Here is a 13,817-nt window from a genome sequence, read left to right as displayed (position 1 = left end):
TTTCAACTTTGTAGTAATGATTACCTGAACCAATACTCTAGAACCAAACATTCTACCCTATAGTGTAGTTCAGATAAAGGTTTTAACTTTACAGTGGGCTTATATCTCACTAATAGGCCAAGCCAAAACCCTGTGTTTAAATGCCTCAACTCTGAGAAAGTTTGGATACATATCACTTGATCTCATATCCCTAAAATTTGACTTTTCACTAAAATTCCAGGATGCTGCTTGTTTCTCATATTGAAATATGCAAAACCACTTTCTTACTCTCAAAATGTAAAGCATGTGTTTCTTTTAATTATATATAGAATTTCCCAAAAAATCAAGTTAGACTTCTGCAGAGCAGGATGTTCCTAAAGTCCTGTCCAATGTGCACCACATTGTCCCTCTTGCCCAAAGCTGGTCAATCACTCATGTATTGCTTCATCTCCCTTAGATTTTGCAACAGATTATGCAATATGTGCTTATGGAAGTTGTACATACACATTGTGGCATTCAGCGGGCTGTTCCTGCTCGAAACACTTTTTCTTCCTGAATTTCCATACAATTTGAAAGTGGAAGGCAGCTTCTAAGGAATGGTAGGAGGGAAAACAGCACAATAAACATAATGGATTTCAAGAAGGCAGACTTTAGCAAACTCAGGAAGCTGGTACATAAGATCTCATGGGAAACAAGTCTAAGGGGAAAAACAGTTCAGGAGAGCTGACAGTTTTTCAAAGAAACATTATTAAGGGACATTATTTCCACTGCATAGGAAAGATAGGAAGTATGGCAAGAGACCACCCTGGCTTAACCAGAAGACCTTCAATGATCTGAAAAAGAGTTCTACAAAAAGTGGAAACTAGGACAAATTACAAAAGATGAGTATAAACAAATAACACAAGTATGTAAGTACAAAATTAGAAAGGCCAAAGCACAAAATGAGATTAAACTAGCTAGAGACATAAAGGGTAACAAGGAAACATTCTGCAATATATTAGAAGCAAGAGGAAGACTAAGGATGGGTAGGCCCATTACTTAATATGGGGTGGTGGGAGGGGAGGAGACGATAACAGAAAATGTGGAAATGGCAGAAGTGTTAAATAATCTTTTTGCTTCAGTTTTCACCAAAAAGTTTGGACATCTAACTTATTGAATGCCAGTGAAAGTGAGGTAGGATCAGAGATTAAAACAGGGAAAGCACAAGTTAAAAATTACTTTGACAAGTTAGATGTCTTCAAGTCACCTGGGCTTGGTGGAATGCTCATGGAGCTGACACAGAGCAGTTATCTTTGAAAAGTCATGGAAGATGGGAGAGATTCCAGAAGACTGGAAAAGGGCAAATATAGTGTCCATCTATAAAAAGGGGAATAAGGATAAACCAGGGAATTACAGACCAGTTAACTTAACTTCTGTACTCAGAAAGATAATGGAACAAATAATTAAGCAATCAATTTGCAAACACCTAGAAGATAATAAGGTAATAAGTAACTGTCAGCATGGATTTGTCAAGAACAAATTGTGTCAAACCAACCTGATAGCTTTCTTTGACAGGGTAACAAGCATTGTGGATGGGAGGGAAGCGGTAGATGTGGTAAATCTTGACTTTAGTAAGGCTTTTGGTACTGTCTCGCATGACCGCCTCATAAACAAACTAGGGAAATACAACCTAGATGGAGCTACTATAAGGTGGGTGCATAACTGGTTGGAAAATCATTTCCAGAGAGTAGTTATCAATGGTTCACAGTCATGCTGGAAGGGCACACCACCTGGGGCCTGCAGGGATCAGTCCTGGGTCCGGTTCTATTCAATATCTTCATCAATGATTTAGATAATGGCATAGAAATATACTTATAATGTTTGTGGATGATACCTAACTGGGAGGGGTTGCAAGTGCTTTGGAGGGTAGCATTAAAATTCAAAATGATCTGGACAAACTGGAGAAATGCTCTGAAGTAAATAGGATGAAATTCAATGAGGACAAATGCAAAGTACTCCACTTAGGAAGGAACAATCAGTTGCACACATATGAAATAGGGAATAACTGCTTAGGAAGGAGTACTGCAGAAAGGAATCGGGGGTCGTAGCAGATCATAAGCTAAATATGAGTCAACAGTATAACACTGTTGCAAAAAAAGCAAACATCATTCTGGAATGTATTAGCAGGAGTGTTAGCAAGACATGAGAAGTAATTCTTCTGCTCTACTCTGTGCTGATAAGGCCTCAACTGAGGAATTATGTCCTGTTCTGGGTGCCACATTTCAGGAAAGATATGAACTAACTGGAGAAGGTCCAGAGAAAAGCAACAAAAATGATTAAATGTCTAGAAAAAGTGACCTCTGACGGAAGATTGAAAAAAATTGGTTTGCTTAGTTTGGAGAGGAGAAGACCGAGAGGGGACATCTTCGAAAACTCATGGCGATCAGGGAAGGTCCCAGATGACTGGAAAAAGGCTAATGTAGTGCCCATCTTTAAAAAAGGGAAGAAGGAGGATCCGGGGAACTACATCCGGGCAGCCTCACCTCAATCCCTGGAAAAATCATGGAGCAGATCCTCAAGGAATCAATTCTGAAGCACTTAGAGGAGAGGAAAGTGATCAGGAACACTCAGCATGGATTCACCAAGGGCAAGTCATGCCTGACTAATCTAATTGCCTTGTATAACAAGATAACTGGCTCTGTGGATGAGGGGAAAGCAGTGGACATGTTATTCCTTGACTTTAGCAAAGCTTTTGATACGGTCTCCCACAGTATTCTTGCCATCAAGTTAAAGAAATATGGGCTGGATGAATGGACTATAAGGTGGACAGAAAGCTGGCTAGATCATCAGGCTCCACCGGTAGTGATCAATGGCTCGATGTCTAGTTGGCAGTTGGTATCAAGCAGAGTGCCCCAAGGGTCGGTCCTGGGGCTCGTTTTGTTCAATATCGTCATTAATGAACTGGAAGATCGTGTGGACTACACCCTCAGCAAGTTTGCAGATGACACTAAACTGGGAGGAATGGTAGATATGCTGGAGGGTAGGGATAGGATACAGAGGAACCTGGAAAAATTAGATGATTGTGCCAAAAGAAATCTGATGAGGTTCAACAAAGACAGTTGCAGAGTCCTGCACTTAGGATGGAAGAATCCCATGCACTGCTACAGACTAGGGACTGAATGGCTAGGCAGCAGTTCTACAGAAAAAGACGTAGGGGGTTACAGTGGACGAGAATCTGGATATGAATCAACAGTCTGCCCTTGTGGCCAAAAAGGTTAATGGCATTTTGGGCTGTATAAGTAGGGACATTGCCAGCAGATCGAGGGGCGTGATCGTTCCCCTCTATTCGACATTGGTGAGGTCTCATCTGGAGTTCTGTGTCCAGTTTGGGGCCCCACAATACAAGAAGGATGTGGAAAAATTGGAAAGCATCCAGCGGAGGGCAACAAAAATGATTAGGGGACTGGAAGACATGACTTCTGAGGTGAGGCTGGGGGAACTGGGATTGTTTAGTCTGCGGAAGAGAGGAATGAGAGGGGATTTGATAGCTGCTTTCAACTACCTGAAAGGGGGTTCCAAAGAGGATGGATCTAGACTGTTCTCAGTGGTAGCAGATGACAGAATGAAGAGTAATGGTCTCAAGTTGTAGTGGGGGAGGTTTAGGTTGGATATTAGGAAAAACTTTTTCACTAGGAGGGTGGGAAAGCACTGGAATGCGTTACCTAGGGAGGTGGTGGAATCACCTTTCTTTAAGGTTTTTAAGGTCAGGCTTGACAAAGCCCTGGCTGGGATGATTTAGTTGGGGATTTGTCCTGCTTTGAGCAGGGGGTTGGACTAGATGACCTCCTTAGGTCCCTTCCAACCCTGATATTCTGTGATTCTATGACATAACAGTTTTCAAGTATGTAAAAGGTTGTTACAAGGAGGAGGGAGGTAAATTGTTCTCATTAACTTCCGAAGATAGGACAAGAAGCAGTGGGCTTAAATTGCAGCAAAGATGGTTTAGGTTGGACGTTAGGAAAAACTTCCTAATTTTCAGGGTAGTTATGCATTGGAATAAATTGCTTAGGGAGGTTGTGGAGATTTTTAAGAGCAGGTTAGCAGGTTAGATGGTCTAGATAATATTTAGTCCTGACTTGAATGCAGGGAACTGGACTAGAAGATCTCTCAAAGTCCCTTCCAGACCTACACTTCTATGATTCTGTGAATATCAGAATTAAACCCCTATCCTTGCCTGCAATCAGTATCAAGCTCAATTTAAGAAATAGTGATTCTGACCTGGGTACTGCTCACAATCAGTGGACTGAACGTAACCGTACATCCTGTCTGATGTCACAGTGGCTTTAGGCTTCCATAACTCAGATCAGCTCTCTGGGCAAGGAATCTGCACCCATCCACCATGTCAAGTCCTGCACCAAGCAGACCTGAGCCAGTGTCAAGGATATGGGCCCTAGTATAGGATTTTTCTGTGACTGGTACAGTCAGTAGTTAAAGTATGTCAGAACAGGAGCGGGAACTCTTGCCACAGCAGCCAAAGAGGAAGGGGAGCCATGGTGGAGCTCTGATGCCTCAAACTAGTTAGATGAGTGGGAACTCGGTCTGGCTTTTCAGTGAGGGAGAAGGGGTGGATGGGCTATTGTTCCCCTCACTCATCCTTACATATCCATTGCATAGTATTTTCTCATGTAGAATATCTTCATTAAAATCTATTTGGAATGAATGCTAAATGGAGGTGAGGTATTAAAAAATGGTGTCTCCATAGTTGTTTTTTGTTGAAACTTGCACTTATCAATTGGGCACTTTCTCATACTTTATATTTATTAGGGCCACAAGCAACTGGTTTAGATTATATTTTCAAACTCTCCAATCCCAGGTGGATTCTAGCTATGTAGCTGTCTGCACAATGCGCTGAAGAAGTCAAATACAGTATGATTTTGACAGGTTTCAGAGTAGCAGCCGTGTTTAGTCTGTATTCGCAAAAAGAAAAGAAGTACTTGTTGCACCTTAGAGACTAACAAATTTATTTTAGCATAAGCTTTCGTGAGCTAAAGCTAAAGCTCATGGAAGCTTATGCTAAAATAAATTTGTTAGTCTCTAAGGTGCCACAAGTACTCCTTTTCTTAGTATGATTTTGGTAATCCAAAAGTCATTTAAATTTAAAATTAATACTTTTTACATGCAAACAGTTCTGCTTGAAGTAAAATTGAAGGTTTGTGATAAATTCAGTCTTAGAGATATTTAATTTTGTAGTTTTGCAGCATGGACTGTTACATAGCTTGATACTGTAGCTCAATGTATGTCTGAACAAAATTAACTTGAAAAATCAATAGCAAGTGTCCCTTTTTGAAGCAATAACTTGGTTTATAGCTTGAAAATCCATTTCAGGTCTTTCCTGAGCTCATAATAGGCACATAGTTACTATTTATTACATCAGCTTTTTACCCATAAAGATAAATGGAATGTTACACTTAGAAAGCATCACAAAGGAAAGCAAACTAATAATGTATGGATTCTGTCTCTCTATCATCTCACCAGCAATAACTTAAGTCCTGACAAATTAATTTTAAAAGGCAGGCCTATGGAGTGCAGCAGTATCTCAAAACAGCTTTGGTTGCTTTCCAGGCATTTTCATTCAAAGGATCCACCATTATCACTGGCAATATTAAAATAGTGTTGTCTTTGGAGCTGTGTGAAAGAAAGCTTATTATAGACAGCTCAGATCGCGACATCTATAGTACCCAAACACTTTCTCTTATAAGACCTTGTTTTTTAGTTCCTTATAACTGCTGAACTTTAACTATTTGGGCTGAGCTTTTACATGCCGGGTGTGTGCTTCAGTCTTATTTTTTATTTTTCCCCGCAGCAAAAATGCTTCAGCCATTTCTTTGAACAAGGTTAAGGGAAAATATTTTTTGCCCATATTAAAAAAAATCCAACAAACTTGTAATCATTTTTGTCAATGTCTAGTTCCTCTTTGCTTTGGAGCAGGGATTTGATGCTTAACACTTGGGTTGCCATCTGCTGAGCCTGTGGGGAAAAACATTTTAAGTTGGTAAAGTTATTAGCCTCTGAAAATTGCAGTTCACATGAGCTCAGTAGAGACTTGTACAAGTTGGCAGCTAAATTGTCTGAGTAGGGTCCATCTACACTGAGCATGGTCCATCCAGGCACTGCAGAGTCTTAGCAGGGACTCTTCCTGTAATTGTTCTTCTCAGCATCCAGAGACCAGGCTGTGAGACCAAGCATAGGAAATGAAAGCAGAGGGACACACTCTCGTTTGAGAGTAGCAGCCGTGTTAGTCTGTATTCGCAAAAAGAAAAGGAGTACCCGTGGCACCTTAGAGACTAACAAATTTATTAGAGCATAAGCTTTCGTGAGCTACAGCTCACTTCATCGGATGCATTTGGTGGAAAAAGCAGAGGAGAGATTTATATACACACACACAGAGAACATGAAACAATGGGTTTATTATACACACTATAAGGAGAGTGATCACTTAAGATAAGCCATCACCAGCAGCAGGGGGGGAAAGGAGGAAAACCTTTCATGGTGACAAGCAAGATAGGCTAATTCCAGCAGTTAACAAGAATATCAGAGGAACAGTGGGGGTGGGGGGGTGGGAGGGAGAAATACCATGGGGAAATAGTTTTACTTTGTGTAATGACTCATCCATTCCCAGTCTCTATTCAAGCCTAAGTTAATTGTATCCAGTTTGCAAATTAATTCCAATTCAGCAGTCTCTCGTTGGAGTCTGTTTTTGAAGCTTTTTTGTTGAAGTATAGCCACTCTTAGGTCTGTGATCGAGTGACCAGAGAGATTGAAGTGTTCTCCAACTGGTTTTTGAATGTTATAATTCTTGACGTCTGATTTGTGTCCATTCATTCTTTTACGTAGAGACTGTCCAGTTTGGCCAATGTACATGGCAGAGGGGCATTGCTGGCACATGATGGCATATATCACATTGGTAGATGCGCAGGTGAACGAGCCTCTGATAGTGTGGCTGATGTGATTAGGCCCTATGATGGTATCCCCTGAATAGATATGTGGACAGAGTTGGCAACGGGCTTTGTTGCAAGGATAGGTTCCTGGGTTAGTGGTTCTGTTGTGTGGTGTGTGGTTGCTGGTGAGTATTTGCTTCAGATTGGGGGGCTGTCTGTAAGCAAGGACTGGTCTGTCTCCCAAGATCTGTGAGAGTGATGGGTCGTCCTTCAGGATAGGTTGTAGATCCTTGATGATGCGTTGGAGAGGTTTTAGTTGGGGGCTGAAGGTGATGGCTAGTGGCGTTCTGTTGTTTGGAAAGTTGCAAAGCAGTTTAACACACACGAGCTCATTCTGGCTTTTCTTTCCACAGAATTCAGAGTAGCAGCCGTGTTAGTCTGTATTCGCAAAAAGAAAAGGAGTACTTGTGGCACCTTAGAGACTAACAAATTTATTAGAGCATAAGCTTTCGTGAGCTACAGCTTCCGATGAAGTGAGCTGTAGCTCACGAAAGCTTATGCTCTAATAAATTTGTTAGTCTCTAAGGTGCCACAAGTACTCCTTTTCTTTCCACAGAAGTTGGTGCAAAAAAAAAATCCCTAAATCAATATAAATGAGTAAGTGCTTTTTTAAATAGAGTTGCACAGACATGATTTTCATGCTTGTTTCCAACGGTAAGAATTCTTTCACAAAGCTCAATTTATAGTATATAATGCCATTCAAATGGACGACTCCAGCACACTTATATAGGGAAAAGAGACTTGTGAAGACAAACTCGGCAAAATAATCAAAATATAATTATGGAAAACAATTCAAGTTTGAGGCCAAACTATGATCACAGACTTTCTTTAATTATCTTTAAGCACAGGTGGAAATATTTTCTACTTAATTCAAATTTATCACAACATAATTCTAAGAAAATATTTATAATTTGTTGTTTTGTTATTCTTGAGGTGGTGTTGGGGATTCTGTGTTCTAGGTGATTGCACTTTAAACTTTCTGAAAAGTGGTAATGTGTCAAACAACAAAATTTCTGAAAAAAAAACCCAGAAAAAAAAATCCTTTATTTTTATAGCTCCTTTCACAAAATTCAGTCTGGAAATGTTTTACAGAGTTAAATTGTTGTTACACAGTTTAGCATAGGAAGAAAGATATGCAAGGAAATATGTGCAGAAATGCATACACACAGTAAGCAAAGAAGTGAAGCTTCCTTAAAGCTAACATCCACACTGCTTTCTTTTGCTGGCATATAATCTTCTGAATGGACTTAGGTTATGTGAACAGCTAGCAGCTAATAGCGGAGCTCCAGTAGGAGCTTTTAAGTGGGAGTTTGGGGGGATTTTTTCTCCTCCCCTTCCTTTTCTTTTCCATAGAGACTAGGAAGAGAAGACGATTGCTACTGAGATAGTATTATAAGTGATCTGAGAAGTAGAGAAGACAAAAGATGGTGGGATGCAGAAGCTGTGGAATTTACGTCATCTTTGAGTGGGCATCTGATAGAAGCTACTTATGCACTAAATGTCACCTGATAGAGCTCATCACAGGCAAGATTCAAGGATTAGTGATGCAGCTGGAGACGGCGATTGAATTCAGACAGGGATTTGAAGGTATAATGCAGGAGAGGAGGTAATACAGACAACTCAAGATGTGTGGACACCTGCTTAACAAAAGGACCTGGAAGGTCGACTGCCAGAAGAGGAGTTTCAGAGTAGCAGCCGTGTTAGTCTGTATTCACAAAAAGAAAAGGAGTACTTGTGGCACCTTAGAGACTAACAAATTTATTAGAGCATAAGCTTTCGTGAGCTACAGCTCACTTCATCGGATGCATTTGGTGGAAAAAACAGAGGAGAGATTTATATACACACACAGAGAACATGAAACAATGGGTTTATCATACACACTGTAAGGAGAGTGATCACTTAAGATAAGCCATCACCAGCAGCGGGGGGGGGGGGGAAAGGAGGAAAACCTTTCATGGTGACAAGCAAGGTAGGCTAATTCCAGCAGTTAACAAGAATATCAGAGGAACAGTGGGGGGTGGGGTGGGAGGGAGAAATACCATGGGGAAATAGTTTTACTTTGTGTAATGACTCATCCATTCCCAATCTCTATTCAAGCCTAAGTTAATTGTATCCAGTTTGCAAATTAATTCCAATTCAGCAGTCTCTCATTGGAGTCTGTTTTTGAAGCTTTTTTGTTGAAGGATAGCCACTCTTAGGTCTGTAATCGAGTGACCAGAGAGATTGAAGTGTTCTCCAACTGGCTTTTGAATGTTATAATTCTTGACGTCTGATTTGTGTCCATTCATTCTTTTACGTAGAGACTGTCCAATTTGGCCAATGTAGATGGCAGAAGGGCATTGCTGGCACATGATGGCATATATCACATTGGTAGATGCGCAGGTGATAGATAGATCATAGATAGATAGATCACATTGATAGATAGGCGCAGGAGCCTCTGATAGTGTGGCTGATGTGATTAGGCCCTATGATGGTATCCCCTGAATAGATATGTGGACAGAGTTGGCAACGGGCTTTGTTGCAAGGATAGGTTTCTGGGTTAGTGGTTCTGTTGTGTGGTGTGTGGTTGCTGGTGAGTATTTGCTTCAGATTGGGGGGCTGTCTGTAAGCAAGGACTGGCCTGTCTCCCAAGATCTGTGAGAGTGATGGGTCATCCTTCAGGATAGGTTGTAGATCCTTGATGATGCGTTGGAGAGGTTTTAGTTGGGGGCTGAAGATGATGGCTAGTGGCGTTCTGTTATTTTCTTTGTTGGGCCTGTCCTGTAGTAGGTGACTTCTGGGTACTCTTCTGGCTCTGTCAATCTGTTTCTTCACTTCAGCAGGTGGGTATTGTAGTTGTAGGAATGCATGATAGAGATCTTGTAGGTGTCTGTCTCTGTCTGAGGGGTTGGAGCAAATGCGGTTATATCGTAGAGCTTGGCTGTAGACAATGGATCAAGTGGTATGATCTGGATGAAAGCTAGAGGCATGTAGGTAGGAATAGCGGTCAGTAGGTTTCCGATATAGGGTGGTGTTTATGTGACCATGGCTTATTAGCACCGTAGTGTCCAGGAACAAGTTGGAGAACACTTTAATCTCTCTGGTCACTCGATTACAGACCTAAGAGTGGCTATCCTTCAACAAAAAAGCTTCAAAAACAAACTCCAACGAGAGACTGCTGAATTGGAATTAATTTGCAAACTGGATACAATTAACTTAGGCTTGAATAGAGACTGGGAATGGATGAGTCATTACACAAAGTAAAACTATTTCCCCATGGTATTTCTCCCCCCCCACCCCACCCCCCACTGTTCCTCTGATATTCTTGTTAACTGCTGGAATTAGCCTACCTTGCTTGTCACCATGAAAGGTTTTCCTCCTTTCCCCCCCCCCGCTGCTGGTGATGGCTTATCTTAAGTGATCACTCTCCTTACAATGTGTATGATAAACCCATTGTTTCATGTTCTCTGTGTGTGTATATAAATCTCTCCTCTGTTTTTTCCACCAAATGCATCCGATGAAGTGAGCTGTAGCTCACGAAAGCTTATGCTCTAATAAATTTGTTAGTCTCTAAGGTGCCAGAAGAGGAGTGTGATCCTTGAAAGAATGTGATCATGAAGACGAGGCAGAGGAAGAGACCAGCTAGCAGTGGTGAAATTGAGTTGAATAACAGCCTCGCTGCACTGGAGAATGAGGAGGAGAAAGAGGCAGAGAATGAGATGGAGAGGAAGAAAAGAAGGGAAGCGAGTCCCTGCAGAGGAAAGGAGAAAATGATGGAGATAGACAGGAACTGAAGCTTAAGGGAAAATGAGGATGATATACAGGGCACAAAACTGATTCATACCAACATCTAGATGAGACAGGTCTATGTGACCGGGAACCTCATACTCAAGAGTATATTGTCTGCCAGGAGTAAGGATATGAGAGGTGGATGTGAAGCTGAAGATGATCCTGATGGGATGGGGAGGAATCCACTGATTGTGCTGCATGTTGGGATGAATGACGCTGTTAGATTCCCACTAGAATGGATCAAGGGTGATTACATTCAGCAGGATCAGGTGCTTAAAGAAATGGAAGCTCAGGTGATTTTCAGCAGAATACTTCCAGTCCCTTGAGAAGGAGAGAGAAGGCATGGCAAGATAATTAAGATTAACAGATGGCTCAAGGATTGGTGCTATGAGGAAAATTTTGGGGATGATCAACCACTGGGAGGCATTCACAGAAAGAAGACTCTTCTTGACTGATGGACTCTACTTGAGTATTGGGGTATTAATATTCTGGGGTCAAGGCTGGCATGATTGATAAGAAGGGCATTAAACTAGGAAATAAGGGTAGAAAGTTGGGAGAGACTTGTGAAATCTCCATGCCTGGCTTCAATACACAGGAGGAGGAAAATCTGCTAAATGAAGATACAGTAAAAATTAACAGAACACAAGAAGCTAGAAAACTGGGTGAGGTCTGAGGGCAGCTACTGACATGCTTGTACACAAGTGCAAGGAATTTGGGCAATAAAATGGAGGAACTGGAACTGCTGGTGCAGGAAGTAAAATAAGATATTACAGAAACATGGATGAATAGCACTCCTGGTTGGAATACAGGTATTGAAAGGTGTGCTCTTTAGGATGGGAGAGACATAAAAGTAAGGGTGGTGGGGTAGCAGTGTAATGGGATGTAATGCAACATGGGTTTTTAACATGAATTGGTTACCTGTAAATTAAATGAGAAATGACAGTGTGCACAAAACAGAATATGACAGGTTTCAGAGTAGCAGCCGTGTTAGTCTGTATACCCAAAAAGAAAAGGAGTACTTGTGGCACCTTAGAGACTAATAAATGTATTTGAGCATAAGCTTTTCTGAGCTACGGCTCACCAAAGCTATGCTCAAATACATTTGTTAGTCTCTAAGGAAAAGCTTATGCTCAAATACATTTGTTAGTCTCTAAGGTGCCACAAGTACTCTTTTTCTTAAAACAGAATATGTTTTGAGTCAAAATCACTTTGGGGAAGAATTGTAAAAGAGTTTATGTTGGTGTCTGCTAGAGAACCCCCAAGGGTCAGACTCAAATATGGATAGTGATCTCTTAAATATGATTGGACAGATACATACGCTTGGGAATTGTCTCATAATGGGAGACTTGAACTTTCTAAAAAGAAAAGGAGTACTTGTGGCACCTTAGAGACTAACAAATTTATTAGAGCATAAGCTTTCGTGAGCTACAGCTCACTTCATCGGATGCATTTGGTGGAAAAAACAGAGGAGAGATTTATATACACACACACAGAGAACATGAAACAATGGGTTTATCATACACACTGTAAGGAGAGTGATCACTTAAGATAAGCCATCACCCACAGCAGGGGGGGGAAAGGAGGAAAACCTTCCATGGTGACAAGCAGGTAGGCTAATTCCAGCAGTTAACAAGAATATCAGAGGAACAGTGGGGGGTGGGGTGGGGGGGAGAAATACCATGGGGAAATAGTTTTACTTTGTGTAATGACTCATCCATTCCCAGTCTCTATTCAAGCCTAAGTTAATTGTATCCAGTTTGCAAATTAATTCCAATTCAGCAGTCTCTCCTTGGAGTCTGTTTTTGAAGCTTTTTCTTTTTTCTTTTTTTTTTTTTTGAAGCTGTTTTTTCCACCAAATGCATCCGATGAAGTGAGCTGTAGCTCACGAAAGCTTATGCTCTAATAAATTTGTTAGTCTCTAAGGTGCCACAAGTACTCCTTTTCTTTTTGCGAATACAGACTAACACGGCTGCTACTCTGAAACCTGTCATTATGCAAGGCACTGAATTTAGCCGTATAGAGTGGAAATCTGTCAACTTCATGAAAAAACTCGCACAGATACAGACAGACATCATCTTCCTCTCCAAATGCAAACAGATGGACATCATACCGAAAGGACTGAAGGTAAAAAATCCATTACAATCTACATACCACACAGACTATGCTGACAGCTTGTGCCACACACTCTCAAGGAAACTGCGGAACCACCTGATTAACATCCTCTACAGCAAACAGGGAAAGATTAAGAATGAGCTCTCAAAACTGGATACTCTCATAAAGAACCAACCTTCCACACAAACTTCCTCGTGGCTGGACTTTACAAAAACTAGACAAGCCATTTACAAAACACACTTTGATTCTCTACAAAAGAAAAAGGACACTAAGCTATCTAAACTACTATATGCCACAAGGGGCCACAACAATGGTTCCCGTAACCCACCCAGCAATATTGTTAATCTATCCAACTATACTCTTAGCCCAGCGGAAGAATCTGTCCTATCTCGGGGCCTCTCCTTTTGCCCCTCCACCCCCACGAACATGATACAGTTCTGTGGTGACCTAGAATCCTATTTTCGACGTCTCAGACTCAAGGAATATTTCCAACACACCTCTGACCAACATATTAACCCACAGAGACCTTCCTGCCAACACTACAAAAAGAAGGATTCTGGGTGGACTCCTCCTGAAGGTCGAAACAGCAGCCTGGATTTCTACATAGACTGCTTCCGCCGACGTGCACGAGCTGAAATTGTGGAAAAGCAGCATCGCTTACCCCATAACCTCAGCCATGCAGAACACAGTGCCATCCACAGCCTCAGAAACAACTCTGACATCATAATCAAAAAGGCTGACAAAGGAGGTGCTGTCGTCATCATGAATAGGTCGGAGTATGAACAAGAGGCTACTAGGCAGCTCTCCAACACCACTTTCTACAAGCCATTACCCTCTGATCCCACTGAGAGTTACCAAAAGAAACTACAGCATTTGCTCAAGAAACTCCCTGAAAAAGCACAAGAACAAATCCGCACAGACACACCCCTGGAGCCCCGACCTGGGGTATTCTATCTGCTACCCAAGATCCATAAACCGGAG

The sequence above is a fragment of the Dermochelys coriacea genome, chromosome 1 (genome assembly GCF_009764565.3).
Source record: "Dermochelys coriacea isolate rDerCor1 chromosome 1, rDerCor1.pri.v4, whole genome shotgun sequence".
Classification (NCBI taxonomy): domain Eukaryota; kingdom Metazoa; phylum Chordata; order Testudines; family Dermochelyidae; genus Dermochelys; species Dermochelys coriacea.
Note: the sequence above shows the minus strand (reverse complement) of the source record.